The sequence below is a fragment of the Lathyrus oleraceus genome, chromosome 1, assembly GCF_024323335.1.
Source record: "Lathyrus oleraceus cultivar Zhongwan6 chromosome 1, CAAS_Psat_ZW6_1.0, whole genome shotgun sequence".
Classification (NCBI taxonomy): domain Eukaryota; kingdom Viridiplantae; phylum Streptophyta; class Magnoliopsida; order Fabales; family Fabaceae; genus Lathyrus; species Lathyrus oleraceus.
This window is the reverse complement of record NC_066579.1, coordinates 392,260,801-392,278,437: the sequence shown is the minus strand read 5'-3', so window position 1 is coordinate 392,278,437 and position 17,637 is coordinate 392,260,801. Positions and strand designations below refer to the sequence as shown.

At 32.2% G+C, this 17,637-nt stretch overlaps 1 pseudogene; it reads right to left on the bottom strand.

Moving 5' to 3' along the window:
• Nucleotides 1-16,459: 16,459 nt before the first annotated feature.
• On the bottom strand, nucleotides 16,460-17,192 carry LOC127109885 (VAMP-like protein YKT61; annotated as a pseudogene).
• Between the last annotated feature and the right edge of the window lie 445 nt (nucleotides 17,193-17,637).

Here is a 17,637-nt window from a genome sequence, read left to right as displayed (position 1 = left end):
GACTTATCAAACATCAGTCAAATGGTGGAATCATGTAGGCAAAGTGACTTTAAACATAAGAGAAGGAGTTGAATTGTGTTAATTAAAAATTACAATCAATTTATATTTAGTTCTATAAAATGTTGTCGTACACCAAATTCTATCCACTCTTCATATGTTTTTTTAGTACTATTTTATTTTGAATAAATAACATATTTTTTAATACTATTTTATTTTGAATAAATGAAATGATACATTTGGTAGAAGAGTGTGTAAGGAGTTAGAAGGCATAGGTGTTAAGTTCAAATCTCATTTCCTCAATTTTAGAGTTTTTTTCCTTTTTTTTTTATGTTTTTCTTTTTTTTATGTTTTATTTGATAATTAAAATTTATACTTTTTATTTTTTACTATTATTTTATAATTTTTTACTATATTATTTTTAATAACTATTTTATTATTTATTTTTAATGCATTTTTAATCTAAAAAATTATTTATTTATTTATTTTTATGTAATTTTCGTTTTATTTAAATATTTATTTCTTAAAATAATTAATTTTCATTATTTTTAGTTTTAAAAAAATAGTTTTAATTTTAATTTTCAAATATTTTTTAAAATAATTTTTATTCATTTATTTTATGCTCATTTTACTAAAACTAAAAATGCCAAAAAAAAAAATGTTTCCTTTCTATTTCAATAAATAAAAAATCTGATCTATTTAATACAAAAATAATCACATTATATTCTTTCCCTTTTTCTTGATTTTGTTTTTAAATTTCATTTAAAGTGAAAACCCTAATTCCTTCAATATAAATAGGGACCAATTTCTAAAACTAAGGGAATTCACCAAAAACTAATCATAATCCACACTAACACCCATTCTACACGATCCACAAGTGACCAATTCTCACACATTTTTGTAAATAATACACACATTAGTTGTAACACTCTAAAAGAAACTCCACTAGACGTACATATTTCACCTGCAAAAACTCAGTGCTATCAACTTCTAAATATTAAACCTTCACAAGATCAAACACACACACCAATTCACACACCCAATCAACAATTCATACAATCACAAATATTATCACTTACACAACAAGTTCACCACTATCACCCCCTTTTGTTACACATATACAAGTTTTTCTTTTACACAAAATAACAACAAAGCCAGTTGACCACAATTACACTCACCAGACTAATTTTCACACTAACATCTTCATACACACTTCCACACACAAATTCACCAATCATCTTCTTTCACTAAACACTTCCATAAACAACCACTCAAACTTATAAATTTCATTACCAACATCAATGTTCATACATCAGAACAATACCAAAATAACAACAATCCAACATTGGGTTTAAGCTTCTCCAAAACATGGGTTACACTCCTGGTTCTGCACTTAGCAAGGAGGGTTCAGGCAGGGCTGAACGGGTAGGGATTAAAATTCAATGGTCACGAGTTGGTATAGGCGTAGAGGATCCCTTCTCTAATACGTGCTGTTTGGCTTAGAGAAAAACTCAGAGAAACACACTCAATCTTCTCACCTTCGTCTTTCAAACACCACTTCATTAACAACATTAATGCAATCACCGTTACCATATTCATTCACACATCAACAACAATAAAAATCAAAAGAAAAAGAGAAAAAGAAGAAAGTGGAACCACCACTCTCTACCGACGGAGGCCTTTTGCTAAATCAGAAAACGATAGAAATTCGCCAAAACCGTTTTCGGCCATATAACTTGAATTCGTAAACACACCGTCTTAAATCGCCGCACAACCACGAAACCACCACCACCATGCAACTTCGGGTTCACCGCCACAAATCACCTCCCAAACACCGCTTCTCCGCCCGCGAACCGCTTGATTTGACGTGTGCCTCTTCTTCCAGTCAGCCAGAATTTCTTCTTTATCTCATTCCTCTTTTGATTTTCTCTGTTATTGCTTTCTCTTCTTTTTGAAAAAGTTTGTTTGAAATGAGATGTAAAACAAATACATTGCTTCACGTGACATAAGGTGTGTGGTGTGCAGCTCAGTTTGTCACTTGCCTATTGGACCAGCTTGTTTTAATTTTATAAAAATGATTTTTTTTATATTTTTGAAAATGGATTTTACAAAAATATTTTTTAAAATATTATAAGTTTTTTTAAATTTATTTTTATAAATTAAAAAATTAAATTATTCATTATATAACATAAATATATATTATTGAAGATCAAAACATAATCAAAATAACAATTTTAAAAAAAATTGTATCTCAAAAATGATTTTTAAAACAAACTATTTGAAATAACTTCAAAATTAGGTGATATTCTGAAATTTTGATATCCAAAAAAAGTTTCGATAAAATATCTAAAATAATATTTTAAGAATAACTATTCAAATAAAAATTTTATTTAAACTATTTTATAAAAAAAAATTCTTTTATAAAATTTTTTTTATACTAAAATATATAATATTATAAAAATCAGTTTTAAAAAAAATCAAAACAAACCGACTCAATAACATATTAGAAAAGATAGACACAAATAGATACTAAGTTCTTCAAGTTCAATCTAGTATTCATTTTATTATCTTCATTTTCTCTATTATTATAAGGTGTGTCTAATATGCAGTATTTGTTTTAGTATGTATTTGTTATAAGGTCCGTATATATTTGTTTTCTAAGTAAATTTAGATTAACAATAGGGTTTAAATAAAATACTCAAAAATAGTTTTTTTTAAATCTCTATTTAATTTAGTTTTCCATTAGGTTTATTTTAGATTAGTGTTTACTTTATTTTCTTTAGCATATTCATATAATTTCAAAAAGTACAAAAATAGGTTTTATTTAATTGGTTTACTTATTTAATTTAAGGTTGTTTATTTGATTTAGTTTTCCATAGGTTTATTTTAGATTAATATTTAATTTATTTTCTTTAGCATATTTATATAATTGCAAAAAGTACAAAAATATGTTTTATTTAATTTGTTTAGTTAATTAATTTAAGGTTGTTATATTTTTTTTCCATTTTCATTTTATTTAGCTTGGATTAATTATTTTAGATTATTATCAAAATGAAAATACAAGATTGTCTCTTTTACCTTTTATTAGGGTAGCTAATTTGTCACAAAAATCTATAAAAAACCAAAAATTACAAAATACCAAAAACACTAATTAATAAAAATCCCAAGAAAATATATATATCAATTTTATTAGGTGTTTTCTATTCATTAGTTTTTTCTCTTAAATTAATTTAGGTTAGTTTTTGTAATTATTAATATAAAAATAAAAATTGTTTCTCTCACCTTTTTCATTAAGATTTAATTTATAATAAAAATATCAAAAACAATAAAAAAAAACTATAAAAATACAAAAACATGCTTTTATTCGATTTTTGTGGAATTAGATTAATTAGATCATTAGCTTGTACATAGCCTAAGGTTCCGATTAGTTCCAAAATTTGTGTATCATCCGTAAATAAATTCTCAACCATTCTTTGTACAATATCAAACTTTTCAAAATAGCTTTAGTAATTGGTTAGGTGGCGTAACGCCTCATCAATCAACAAATCAATCTAAAATCAATTCAAACTCATATAAATAATTTTTCTCTGCCCTTGTGCATTGAAACATTTTTTCAATCAAACTTTTCTCCGTCCCCGATGCATTGATATCTTTTCAAAATTAAAAAACAACAAACACATAACACTTTTCTAGACGAACTACGGTACTCTGATCCCTCATAATGCTTGAGGGTACGTAGGCACGGGGTTGTAACACTCTAGCGAATACGATAATAAAACATATTTTCTTTGTTCTACTTCCTAGCTAAATCTTTTTCTATTAAACCCTAATTTCTTTGTTCATAAGTAGATTAAACAAATAATAAGTAATCTAAGTAGACTTTCGTTAACTAGAACTAGAGAAGGATCCCATTGAGTACAATGGGGGTGAGGGATGTCCAACATCTTCCCTTCACTTAATCGACTCCCGAACCTTAGTGTCTAACCCTTAACTTTTAGATTTTATCATTATTTTCTTGTTCCTTATGAACAAATAAAGGATGACGGTGACTCTGTATTTTTCCAGCTGAGACAAAGATTTATTTTAATTTTGATAATTACACATACATAAAGCAACGTAAGTAAATAAAAAGATGAATATGAAGATAGACATGCACCAGAGAATTATATAGAGATTTAATCTAATCACTTTACTTATTCATGTACCTAAGAGTCTCCTCTTGAGCGTTCCACTAAACACACTTAAGCTTTTTACAAGATTTCCCCACGAATCTTCAACAATAAACAAATAGAGCTTTTACACTAGCTAAGCTCAATTACCAATAGACATAGCCTTTAAATGAGCATTTTTTAAGAACCTTTAAATAGAGCTTTTTAAAAAGTCAAACTTAAGGACATTCAATTAATGTTTTTGCATAGGTCAAGCTCAATAACCTACAACCAAGCTTTGATACAGATTTAACTTGGAAAATTGATCAAATAATCATACAACCGAGTTAGACTTTTGGATACCACAAATTAAAGTATAACATTGATTACAACAATTTTGTCACAATGGATTTTCGTTCTTTCAAAATACGATAATCTTCGTGTTAAAGCTGATAAAAAAAGAGTAGAAGACAGATAAAAGGTTTTCTACTCATAATTTCAGTGAAAACAAAATGAGGAAAAACCTCTTTTATACATGGAAAAATATGTCTTACATTTGAAATAATCGGTGGGACATTTTAATCACTTAATCCATCACCCTTATTTGTTAATCAATTTAGGGCTTTCAAAATACAACAACCATAATCCAAAAAAGGAAAATCTAAAATAGTTATATGGTTTAATTGATTGAAATCTTTTCTAATTGATAAAAAGATCATTTATATATCTCTAATCGATTGAACTAAGTCCTTATTTTATTAGGTAGTCTAAGAACCTTCCTAATGATTATAAATACTTCTTAATCACATTTACTTTATCATCCAATTAAATACCAAGTCTATCATCATTATTTCCAAGATATTGATTGATAAGCTTAATGTGGATTTGTATGCTTTCATGTATGACGTGTACATCAATTTGTTTGGTTTTGATGTTGAAAATTCTCTTACGAGAAGTATTCATTAGTATTGTTGTTCAAGACCTGTTGGTACATATTATGTCATCTGATATGTTAATCAAGTGGTGGTGCTTGATATGTTGAACAAGTGGTGGTGTTTGATATGTTGATGATTTGATGGCGCTTAAAGATCAAAGTGTCATTTTTGAAGTTGATCAAGATGTGATGGATCTTAAAGAATAAAGATGAACAAGTTATGTTGATGAGTTGTAGTTGAAGTTCTTGAAGGTCATCTAATGTTGTAATCTAGTTGATGTGCTCTCTTGAAGATCAAGCTCAGTTATTATAGTGATCAAATTATGATCAAATTGTATTGCTTAGAGATCAATATTATTTATGCCTATCTCTAGAGGACAACACCTTATGCCAAACGATGTTCAGTGAAGTCATCGAATATCTCTGATCAAGCATTATTTATGGTGATAGTGTTTATATTGAAGAGTTATCTCGTGCCTCATTTGAAGAAGATTTGAGGTTCCTGTGAACTACAAAAGTCAAACATAATATGAAAAAAAACCAGAAGCTCTAGAGATATGAAAAAGAGGAAGTATGAAAGCTCATCGAGTTCGGGTCAAATGATCAGGGTTTTTAAAGGTATAAGAATAACTCCCAGTGTTACCAAGGAAAATCACACACACGATTCCATCCCTTTGAAAATCCTCTCACTTTTTGTTGGTCCTTATGATATTTACTACATTATGCAAAACAACATGTAGTTTACTCAAGTTGGTTCTGGTGCAGAAGGGACACATGTTGAACAAGATGTTCTAACATGTGGGTTGCAACATCTGATATTTTGGAAATAGATAGATTGAAACTGCAGTTGGTTTAGATTTTTTCTATCCAAGATTCTCTCCACAATAGAAGATCTACAAGTTAAAGAGAAAAGTTGATTTGGATGTACTGGTGTAACATGTTGAACTCGATGTTCCAACGTGTGTTGTTCAACATCTGGCCTTTACAGTAGGCCATATTGGATGTTGTTTGATGCATTTTTACTGAATTTGTTTTCAATTAGATTTGATGTAGTTATTTTAACAGTGTTTTATAATTTGTTTGATTGTTGGAGATGTTCAAAACATATTTAAATGTGATTTAAATTTGAATTTGAAATATAAACAAGTAATATATTTTTGGAGAGATTTGAGGAGCAATTCATATCCAACTTATTCATCTGAGATTTTGGACGAATTAACTGCAGATTCCCATTGCAAAAATCCCAAAAGACATTGCTATATAAGAAGACTCAATACTCGTGTTTTATCAAGATTTTTGGTGCACAAAAACTAGTTTCTTTATGATATGGTTTAAGTCTTTGTTACTTGTATTCCAAGACAATTCCCTAATAGGACTAGTGAGGAATCTAATTGTTATACACCTCTATGTTTCAGTAACTTGGTATATAAGGTTTGTCTTAGTTGAGTTGTAATTTCGATGTTGTTTCTTGAACTGTAAAAACCAATCATGATTGAGTGATTGAGAAGAAGGTGAGTGGGTTCTCATATTTAGGGGAGTCCTTAAATAGAATTTCAGTAAGAGGATTTTAACAACATAGGGTTTGTTGGTTCTTGTAAGACTAAGTGTACTAATTGAAAGTAGTGAATTTCCTTTCATGGGTAAAGTGCCCCCTAGACGTAGGTGTGGTTTCACCGAACTAAGTTACCAATCTCTTGTGTTTTTACAGATTTCTGCATTGATTTATTATTTATGTCAATCTATTTTTGATTTGGTGTAAGAAGTTTGACAATTTGTCCCAACATCTAGTCCAACATTTGTCCCTTGTGGAACAAAATTTGATTTTGCATCAGAGCAAGCACCCTGTTCTGTTTGGATGAGCTCAGGGGAAAATATTTTATGTTCAAGTAGACAACACCAAAGATGGAGGTTCAGTCAACAAGCCACCTATTTTGGATGACACCAATTATGATTATTGCAAAGGTATATGAACTCATTGGTTCTCTACAAACATTTGAAGTCTCTCTAAATGGAAGATTTGAAAAGAAGAACAAAGTTATTACATTTGTGTCCACCCCTCAGGAGAACAAAGATCAAAGTAATAAGTATAATGAAGAATATTTTCCAAAGGCTATAACTTATGTTGGAAGATAGTTCAACAATTCCTTAAGAAAACCGAATAGATATTGGAGAATGAATGCTTAAGGCTTTAGGTATGACATTGATCCCCAAAGAAAGAGCTTAGATGAAAACAAAGGAAATGAAGTTATATGTTTTGAATATAAAGGATATGGCCATATTAAAACTGAATGCACTACTTTTTTAAAGAAATAAAAAAAGGGATTGACCATCACTTGATCTGATTTTGATGATGAGAATGAAAAAGAAGTAGTTGATAAAGTGACGAGTTTAACTGGAGTTAGTCTAGTGATGAAGAGATGTCAGTCGGAGAGCTTGTTGAAACTTATACAGAGTTTCTCACTAAAAGGAAGGAATCATGCTTGAGAGAAGAGAAATAAAAGAAGATCATAAGTTCTCTACTCATGGAAAAAGAGAAGCTCGTCTCCACCATCGCAGGTCTGGAATATGAAATCTTAGTGAATGTTAAACTTGAAAGTATACCAGAACATGTACAGATGATAAACAACAGTTTTGAAGAGTTTGATGATGTATGTGAAGAAAATATGAAGGTTATAGGGTTTAACTACAATTCGATGAACAAAAAGATCAAATGAACTTCAAGGAAGAAATATGAGTTTCAGAAAGTGGACCACATGCCTCAGCATCATGCTCGACATGGGTACTCTCATCACTAAGGTTACAAGAAATATGCACGGAGGTGTCACCACTGTGGTAGATATGGTCACATAACACCTTTCTACTATAAACTACATGGTTATCCTCAGCTTTATAGTCATCCAAGGCCTAAAAGAAATAAAGGGAAGAAAACCTTGCTAAGAAAGTGTTAAATCCCAAGGAATCTGTCAAGTGTCATTTAACCTGTGTATTCCCTAGAGTCTCTTCAAGATAGGTTTTGGTATTTTGATAGTGGATGCTCACAACACATGACCGATGAAAGGATCTATATTGAAGTTCTTAAGACCTACTCTTATAGTTATGTTACTCTAGGTGATGGAACTAGAAAAAGGATAACATAAATAGATAAATTAGTTTACCCAAGTCCCCCTAGTTTTGATGAAGTTCTTCTAGTAGAAGATCTTGTAGCAAACTTCATTAGCATAAGTCAGTTATGTGATCAGGATTTGAATGTGGAATTAAATACGTATGAATGCAGTGTTTCCAACAAAGATCGGGAAGTTATATTGAAGGGGTCATTATCCAAGAAAATTGTTATACATGATTTAGTAGTCAACCCTCAACAAGCTGAATATATGAGTCTAAAATTCTCCAAAACAAGATGTCTCACACGATTCTCTAGCCTCATACTTAAGTCAGGGGTTTGTGCTCATTGGAATCTCAGAAGAAATAAATAAAATTATGTGTGTTAAAGATCTCATGATTGGAATTATTTATGAAAAATCAGATCCAATGTTATGCCATTTTCTCCTACATATGAAGCCTAAAGTTTTAAAGAAGATATTCTCTAAAAGCCTTAAGTGTCAAGTAATTCCTAAACTAGGGAATGTTTCTAAAAACAAAAGGGACTCTGCAGACATTTGCATGTGGCTTTTAACTTAAGGGATGCATGAAGATTTAAAAAGAAAATATTTCTCTCTCATGTGTTCAGAGAAGCGCCTAAATTGAGAAAAATTTCTTCAAATTCAAACATTTCTCACATCTACTCCCTGTCCACTTGCAACTGGTTTCTCTATACATGTTATCTTAACACTCCTGCTTCACTTCCTATTCATTAAAATCCTCAATCTTGATCCAAAATGTACGAGAAAGGAATGTCAAAGAGAACTTGGGTTTCATCTAACAATAACACTGAGGATGATACCGTCATGTACCTGGACCCAAAACCTATGAAGATGATAGTTCCAATGATATTTCAACAAAAGAATCAAAGAATGCGGCTACCAAAAGGAAGACCTTATTTGAAAAAGGTTTGTGTTTCAAAAATTGAACCCTATTTAAAGAATCATGTTGAAACTATTATCTCTTCTAAACCCTACTCGGTGGGAATAAAGTTAGTCTTAATAAAACCACTGGTAAGGAACAAGATGTGAGACGACATGTTGAAACACCTGATGACCAACTTGTTGAACCAGATGTTAAAACATCTGTTTCAACATCTAGCGAACCCCAAGTTGGACATCCCATTGATTCAGGTGTGGATGCTCTATTGAATGGAAATGATGACTAAGAAATTTTCATAATAAATTGGAATCTGATTGTGTTTCGTGAGATTATTATACTTGTTGTTTATCATCAGGCTGTTAATTTTCACCATTAATATTTGTAAGGTGTATTCTCACTCCTTTTTTGTTTGTTTTGTTGGCTTTGTGCAATTGTTGTACAAATACTTAGAAGGAGTAGTTGTTTGTGAGTTGGAAAATGGCCTTGGAGCTTGTCTACGGAACATCGGGAACGAGGCGTACTATTTGTTTGATGTTGATGTTGATGTTTGGAGTTTATTTTCTTTGTGTATTTTCCGTTAAATAATTATTTGGTGCTATGAAATATTTGAGTTCCGTAAGATTTTGAAAATATTCATGAAGTTGCATGTTGTTGTGTTTTGAGTAGCATCCTAAATTGTGAAATTTCTCTTTTATATTAAAAGTCGGAGTTTAGGGTGTTAAATATTATCTTTTATGTCTTAGTGTGGAAAACTTACCATTTAAGTTCCGGGGGTGGGTGCAGGTTGGATCCAGTCCAGAAAGATATTGAATGTGGAGGTTAGTCATAGATAAATTGATTGTAGCAGTGTTGGTTGCATACCTTCCCTTGGTTTTAGGACTAGATTTGGAAATCAAACGAGCATCTTGTAGCCGTAAAAGTAGGCGTTTTTTGCTAATAAGATAAAATATAATACAAAAATATATAATAAAGTAAATAATAATAAAGATAAAAATAAGTAAATAACTTGTTACATCAACCAAGTTATTTAATTTTAGTATAATAATTATATATATATGAGTTCGAGTTGTTTATATAAAGGGACTTGTTATGGCTCTAGTCAAACCCATAAATAGCTCAACACAAACCATACCCAAAAACTCAAAAGACATTTACAATGGGAAACAACCACAACACTAACCTAAGAAAGAATTGTATTTCTTTTGAAGGCACCAACACTGCTACAAGAGCATCGTTTGGAGACTCCTTTGAAGTTAACATGATCCACAAGAAAGAAAATAACAACACAGACGTTTGGATTGCAAGTTACCAAAGACGTGAGAAAATAGATCCAGATGTTGGTCTTCTACTGCGAGCCAGACATGACCACAATAGTCTGGAAAGCATCCGTTTTGCATTACGCAACCACAACTGCGCTGATGATAAAACTGATATATTAGTGGATATCACACGAGTTGATGATGGTCTTGAAGCAGGAATAAGAGGAATTAAACCTTCACGAGCTTCATCTACCTTCGTAAACTACGATGAACAAGATTTCTCAATAGAAACTATAATTATTTCATGTGATGATTCCAATAGAGACGGTTTTTTTATTCTCCAAATGAAGAAAATGAATTACTCTGATCTTGCTTTCAAGGTGGCTATGGCACACTATTATGTTACCAAAAATGTTGGTTTATATGTTGAGGCAACAGTTTGTCGCCATAAATATAAAGGTTTTGTGGTTGAAGTGAATGGTCCTTTCATATACCAAAGTGTTTCTCTGCGTAAGATTATCCATGAAATTCGTCTTACAGGTATTTGGTCGCCAGGAGGAAAGCCTAGTGCAGAAGAAACTACTGGAGATTCCGGTTCATCCTTACATGGTAGTGACAACTTAGTAGTAGGTCAAATTGTTAAGAATGCTTCTAACAAAGGCTTAATCAATGCAAATGGATACACTAATGGAGCTCTAAATAATGCCATCATCTGTTCAATTATGTAAATTGCAAATTTATATATTGTTCAAGTATTTTATTGTTCTTCTTTTTAGCTAAGGGTGTTCATAAGAAAATACAGAATAACTATGGCATAAGTGGTCAACAAATGGAGTCCAACACTAATCTTTCAAAAAGAGAAAAGAAAATTACATGCTCATAATATACTTTCTTTTTTGAAAAATCCATTACTGGTTAGTAAATAAAGTGAATAAGATGATAAGGCATACATTCTCCCACTAAATACTTTCACATCATATTCGGCTCGAAAAAAAATTACATCATATTCATCGGTCTTTAACTTTGCCATACAATATGCCACACTCATCTTAAGAAAAAAAGGAGAAAAAAAAGTTATATTCTATACCAAAATTATTTGAGGATAAGAGAGTGGGAAATATAATGGAAGTTTTCAAATTATTTACATGATTATCGTTTCTGAAAATTTCATATTAAATTTTTATAGTAGGTTTAACTCATTCTAATTACAAAACGGAATTTTGCTGAATTCATCGAGAAGCGAATCTAAATATTATATATTGGTTTGGCTAAACATAAGAGAAAATATCAATTAAATTATACTAAAAATGATAAATAATATTGTTTAATGCAATAAATTTACAATGTAAATCGTCTATCATCCATTTTTTTAAATTGATTTAAAATAACATCATTGTTAATTCTTTAAAAAATATCTCTTTTTAAAAAGGTTACAAGACAATTATTTAACCACTAATCACTCATTTTATTACATAACCGACTCTTCACAAATTTCATAGTTGGAAAAACACGTTTCACGCTTGCGGTTGCCACCGGCATGATTAAAACATCTCAAAAGATCATGCTTATTGCAAATTTCCCTAACCATAGATATAATTTATTCGCATCCATCATTCTTTATCTCTAATAATTCTTGTTTGACAGCATTGACAAGGACAAAGAATTCAAAATATATTTATCATGATTTTATAGCGCTACACTCAACTCATTTATAAATCTTAAAATCTTAATCATCAAATATATATATATATATATATATATATATATATATATATATATAATATATATATATATATATATATATATATATATATATATAATATATATATATATATATATATATATATATATAATTATATATATATATATATATATTATATATATATATATATATATATATATATATATAGATATATATATAGATATATAGAGAGAGAGAGAGAGAGAGAGAGAGAGAGAGAGAGAGAGAGAGAGAGAGAGAGAGAGAGAGAGAGAGAGAGAGAGAGAGAGAGAGAGAGAGAGAGAGAGAGAGAGAGAGAGAGAGAGAGTTGAAGCACATCTAACAAACACACAGTTTCACCATACTTTTCAAATGACGTATCTTTCCCACATCTAACAGCGTCACTCTTCCGTTATGGAAGCAGATATTGTTATAGATTCGGCTGTTGCAATGGATAACGGTGGATATGAGCTTCTGATGCAGTGGAGAAGGGGACTGCCCTGCAAGATTAACACTCCAACACTCAAGTCAATATTAGAAGGAGAAGAGTGAATGAAATTTGAATTTGAACTTGTGTACCTTAAATTGGCTCGCGTTCTCTTTATATAATGAAGTGCTTATAACATCCCGCTACTTGCTAGGCTTGTGATGTAGGGAGCCGTTGGATGTATCTTGGATTTGAATCACTTGTATTCTTCCGTAAGATAGTACTCATGCGCTGTGGATATTCTAGACGAAATTATAAGTCTGTCTAAGTGACTTTTGATGACTATTACTGACGACACGAAAGTATATATATATATATATATATATATATATATATATATATATATATATATATATATATAAGTCAATATCGGAAGAAGAAGAGTAAATGAAATTTAAATTTGAAATTGTGTAACTGAAATTGTCTCGCGTTCTCTTTATATAATGAAGTGGTTATAACAACCTACTAATTGTTAGGTGTGCGATGCAGAGAGCCGTTAGATTTATCTTGGATTTTAATCGTTTGTATTCTTCTGTAAGGTATTTTGGATTTTAATCGTTTGTATTCTTCTGTAAGGTAGTTCTCCTGCACTGCGAATATTCTAGATGAAATTATATATTCTTCTGTAAGGTAGTTCTTCTGCACTGCGAATATTATTGTGTAAATATACTATTGCCTTGTGATTGTTTTGTCTTTGTTTGTGTGAATCCAATGCAAAAAGGAGAAAGGACTTAGAATTAAGACCTCACCTATGCTTAAGGAGTTCAAGAGCAACTAGGCCTCATGCCTTTAGAATGCTTAAATTGATTGAAGAGCAACTAGGCCTCATGCCTTTAGAATGCTTACATCTTGATGTTGACTTGAAAGGACCCCTAATCTAAACTCTCTCTTTGTCAATTTCTATTATTGCATTGTGAACTTTTTTATTGTTTGTTCTTGTGTGATAGGGATTCCGAACTTGAGATAGTTAGAAGGATCATTGTCATGACCATCCAAGTTAAGAGACAAGCTAATTGGAGGATCCTAGGAGCTTGATTGAATATTTGTTTGATTGTTTGAGTTAATTGCTAAGTCCAAAGGAAAGGAGCATCTTGGATCATCTTTATGATCTCAAGAAAGGAACTCCAAGGGTTTTATTCTCTTCTCTCATCTTTGCATGTTTAGGACTAGTCTTTCTCTTCTTCTCTCCACTCTAACTCAAGCCAAACTCATTTTGTGCAAACATTGACATTTTTTTTCAAACTAGAAACCTAGGCCTTATACCTTTGATTTTCCAATTTTTTTCACTAATACTTATTTTGAATGAACCTTAAGTCAACTTTGACCTCATTTTGTGAATACTTCTAATTTGTAAATATAACTCACTTCAAATTGTTTTTTGTGGTTCCAATGGCCACCTTTGTTAAAACCTTTTTCATAAACATTAGCCATAGGTTTGAGTTATCATAGTGGTTGATGTAAACCTCACCTCATCCTTAGTGATTGGACTATAAGTCTTCCATACTTATTATAGGATGGATCCCTCACTAGTATGTTGAAGCTCTCCTCACATGGTGGATTGTTGGTTTAGGTTGAGTTTTCTCCCTTTGATACCAAAAGACCTTAATATGAGCAAATTCTTTACTTTGAATAAGTTTTGAATGATAGCAAATTGTGTGATCATTGTCTAATTGTTGGTTGTGCATTATTTTACATGTTTCATTTGTGTTTTTAGCCTATACTATTGTTTCGTGTCTATACGTAAAGATCCACATTGATACATTTCTTAAAAGAACTCATAAAAACTGTTTTGTGTCAGTATGTATCGATACATGTTCATCTGCATCGATACATAAATTTGTTTTAAATCACAAAATGTTTTTGCTTCAGTATGTATCGATCCATACGAGCCTTGTATCGATACATGCTTAGTTAAAATATTCTATGTATCGATACATACGAGCTTTGTATCGATACATGCCTAGTTAAAATGTTCTATGTATCGATACATACGTGCTTTGTATCGATACATGCTTGTATTAATTCTCTAAAATTAATCAAAGCTACAGTATGTATCGATGCATAATCTTTTGTATCAATACATAATTCTGTTTTGTCTACTAATAGCTTCTGTCTTTCACATATAAGAAATATTTTGACGGCAAAGTGAAGGAGCACGAATTCAGAAGTGAAAAACAGTTGTAACACAAATCAAAGGAGTGTGTAGCAGCAATTGTTTAAGCAGTTAGAAACCTGAAAGAGACTTCATCTTCTTCATCTTCTCAATCTCTTTTCTTCAAGAACATCAACACATAATCATTCTTGTTCTTTGGATTAAAGGATCAACGAGATAACGTTCAGTGGAACGATCAAGGATCTAGCTGAGGTGTTCAGTGGAACGATCGAGGATCTAGCTGAGTTGAAGGTTGAAGGGGGTTTCGAGGAAAAACCAAATGGTTTGTCCTTCAAGAACTGGAGTTTTCTTGCGGGTTTTTTAGTCACGTTTGCAGAACAGATTCAGCTGTAGCGTAGGGTTTGGAAATTGGGTAATTTCGCAAACAGGTCGTGGAACCGGTAAATTGTTTGCAATTTCTTGCAGGAAATTCTTGATTGAGCTCAGATCAAGTGGAGGTTTTATACAAGAAGAAGATCTTGGGATTTAGATTTCTGTCTTTGTATTGTAACCTTGTATCAACGAATTCGGCATTATTGATAATTACAGTTCTCAATTTCATGTGAAATTGAGAGGGAGACGTACCCACACGCGAGGACGACAGTGGGGAACTTCCTTACCAAATCTTTGCGTATCGTATTCTTTCCTTATCTCTCTTTACGTTTTCAACAGTTTTGTGATTTCAGTTGGTGCATTGTGGCTGTACATTTCGTGATACAATAGTGGCAAGAAAACTTCTTCATCTAAACTCCACCATTGTTCATCATTGATCACATACACACCAATTGTTTGACAAAACTGTCAGCTGAGTTTTATTCATTGGAATTAGGATTTAGTGATAAGTGCATTTGATTTGATAATATTCTGGTGTTAATATTCTCTATCGTTCTAATTCAAATCCAGCAATAAATTCGCGTGTCCGGTTTTCTAGTAGCGGTTCAGAATAGACGGAAGTCGATTCGGGACTGTAATTTTCCGCCAAGTTTCAATAACTCTGATAAAATTTTTAAATCCGTTTATTTTAAAAGAGGTGATCTATTCACCCCCCTCTCGATCACTAGCCACACCGTCTAACACTTAAGGCTTTTGTCAAAATCAATTCACCCATATTTTGAGATTTTTACCCCGAACTACGAGGTTTTGATCCTACCCTTGTGATGGTACGTAGGCAATGGGTTTATCCATTCAAACAAAAAAATTGTAAATAAATTGTACATTCTTTTCTCATCCCCCCAATCATGTTTGCACAAATATTTTCACAAATACCAACCTACAATACACATTTGCAAAAAGGGCTCCCTTAGAGTACTAAGGATGTTTTGGGTGCTTAAAACCTTCCCATTGCATAACCAACCCCTTACCCAGATCTCTGACATTTTTATTAGTTTTTTATTTGATAAAACTTCTCGGTTTTTGTTCGCTTTCTAACCTTTCCTTTGGATAAATAGAATTTTGGTGGCGACTCGAATTGTATGATTTACTTTTGATTTAGTCAATAAATCTAAAGGTAACGAATACCCCGCTACAGTGGTGTTAATCCTTTAACCGTGGACTGGTGTGGTCTATTATTGCAGGTTATTGCCACCTTGTTGCCCAATGGGTTTGGTCCAGGCCTGGGCAACCTGTGCTTGACATGGTAGCAAACCCGGTTCACCATTGTAGTGCTTGTGCAGCAGGTGCTCTGACCTAGTGTTTCAAGTAGCATGACCATGGCTGCTGTAATGGTGTTGTAGCAGGTCTGCTTATGGTTTATGCTCATATTGTTCTAGCTTGTGTTTCAGCAGTGATTGATAGCATGATGTATTGCAGGTAGGTTGGATGTAGGTCATGCAACATTGACCAAGGCATATTGCAGCACACTCATTCGGCTCAAGGTTGGTCATCAGGTTGGTTTTTTTCGCTTGCTTGTAGAACATCTATGACGATGCACTAGATTAGAACTTTTCTCAACTAAACTGTCCAGCTTCTCCCCTCGTGCAAGAACACTGTCAATGATCTTGTGAAGGATGATTTTTGTTTCATCCAACTCCCTATGGATTCTCATCAACTTGTCAGCCTCTGCAGGATCCTGGAATTTCATGAGAGCATCATTCAAATAGGGCCATGTCTGAGTACTGTCTTCTTGAACGGTTCTCCATGATTCGCCAAAACTTTGTTGATATTCATCCAGCACCTTGTTGAGAAGAGAAAATGCACTCCGGACTGGATAGTGATCATCCATAAATCCCACTACACAAATACCATTTCTGTTGTAGGCATGCACCTTATACTCTTCGTGCTGAATGGATTGGCGTTGGCCTTGAGGGGTACGATTGGCTACGGTGCGACCTACGAAAATGATGAACTCATTGAAAGTAACCGAAGTGGCTCACATCTAAAACGTTTGCTAGAAACACCGATTCAGAACTGTCACCTGTAGATTTAAGCACCAGAAGAGTCGTGATCTTCATATTTTCTCTGTATTATTTGTCTCTCTCTTTCTGAAAACTTTTTCGCGACTTTGTTTTGTTCTTTTTTTTACTCCTGAGTTGTATTTCCCTTCCCGTGTATGCATGTTTGTAGCTTGGTTACTTGCCATAGCTGCCACTGCTGTTGTTGGTTTATCATTGTTTTGGTTATTTGCAAGTGCTTATGCTTAGTTCCATGGTAGGTTCAGGATTTGGCTCCTTTGATGTATGGTGTGGTATTGTGTACTGCAACATGCCATGATTTGCATTGCTTTCTATGGTATGATGTTGATGCTTTGGACTGTATGTAATGTTAAAGGTATTCCCGAGTCCTGATGATGGACCTTGAATGATTAGGAAAGGAGTTTAGGATTAAGGATTTGGGATTTTAGGGTTTTTTAGGATTGGGTTGACTTTGGTCAAGGTTGACCAAAAAGTCAACTGTTGACCAAAGTCAACATTTCCATTTTTTT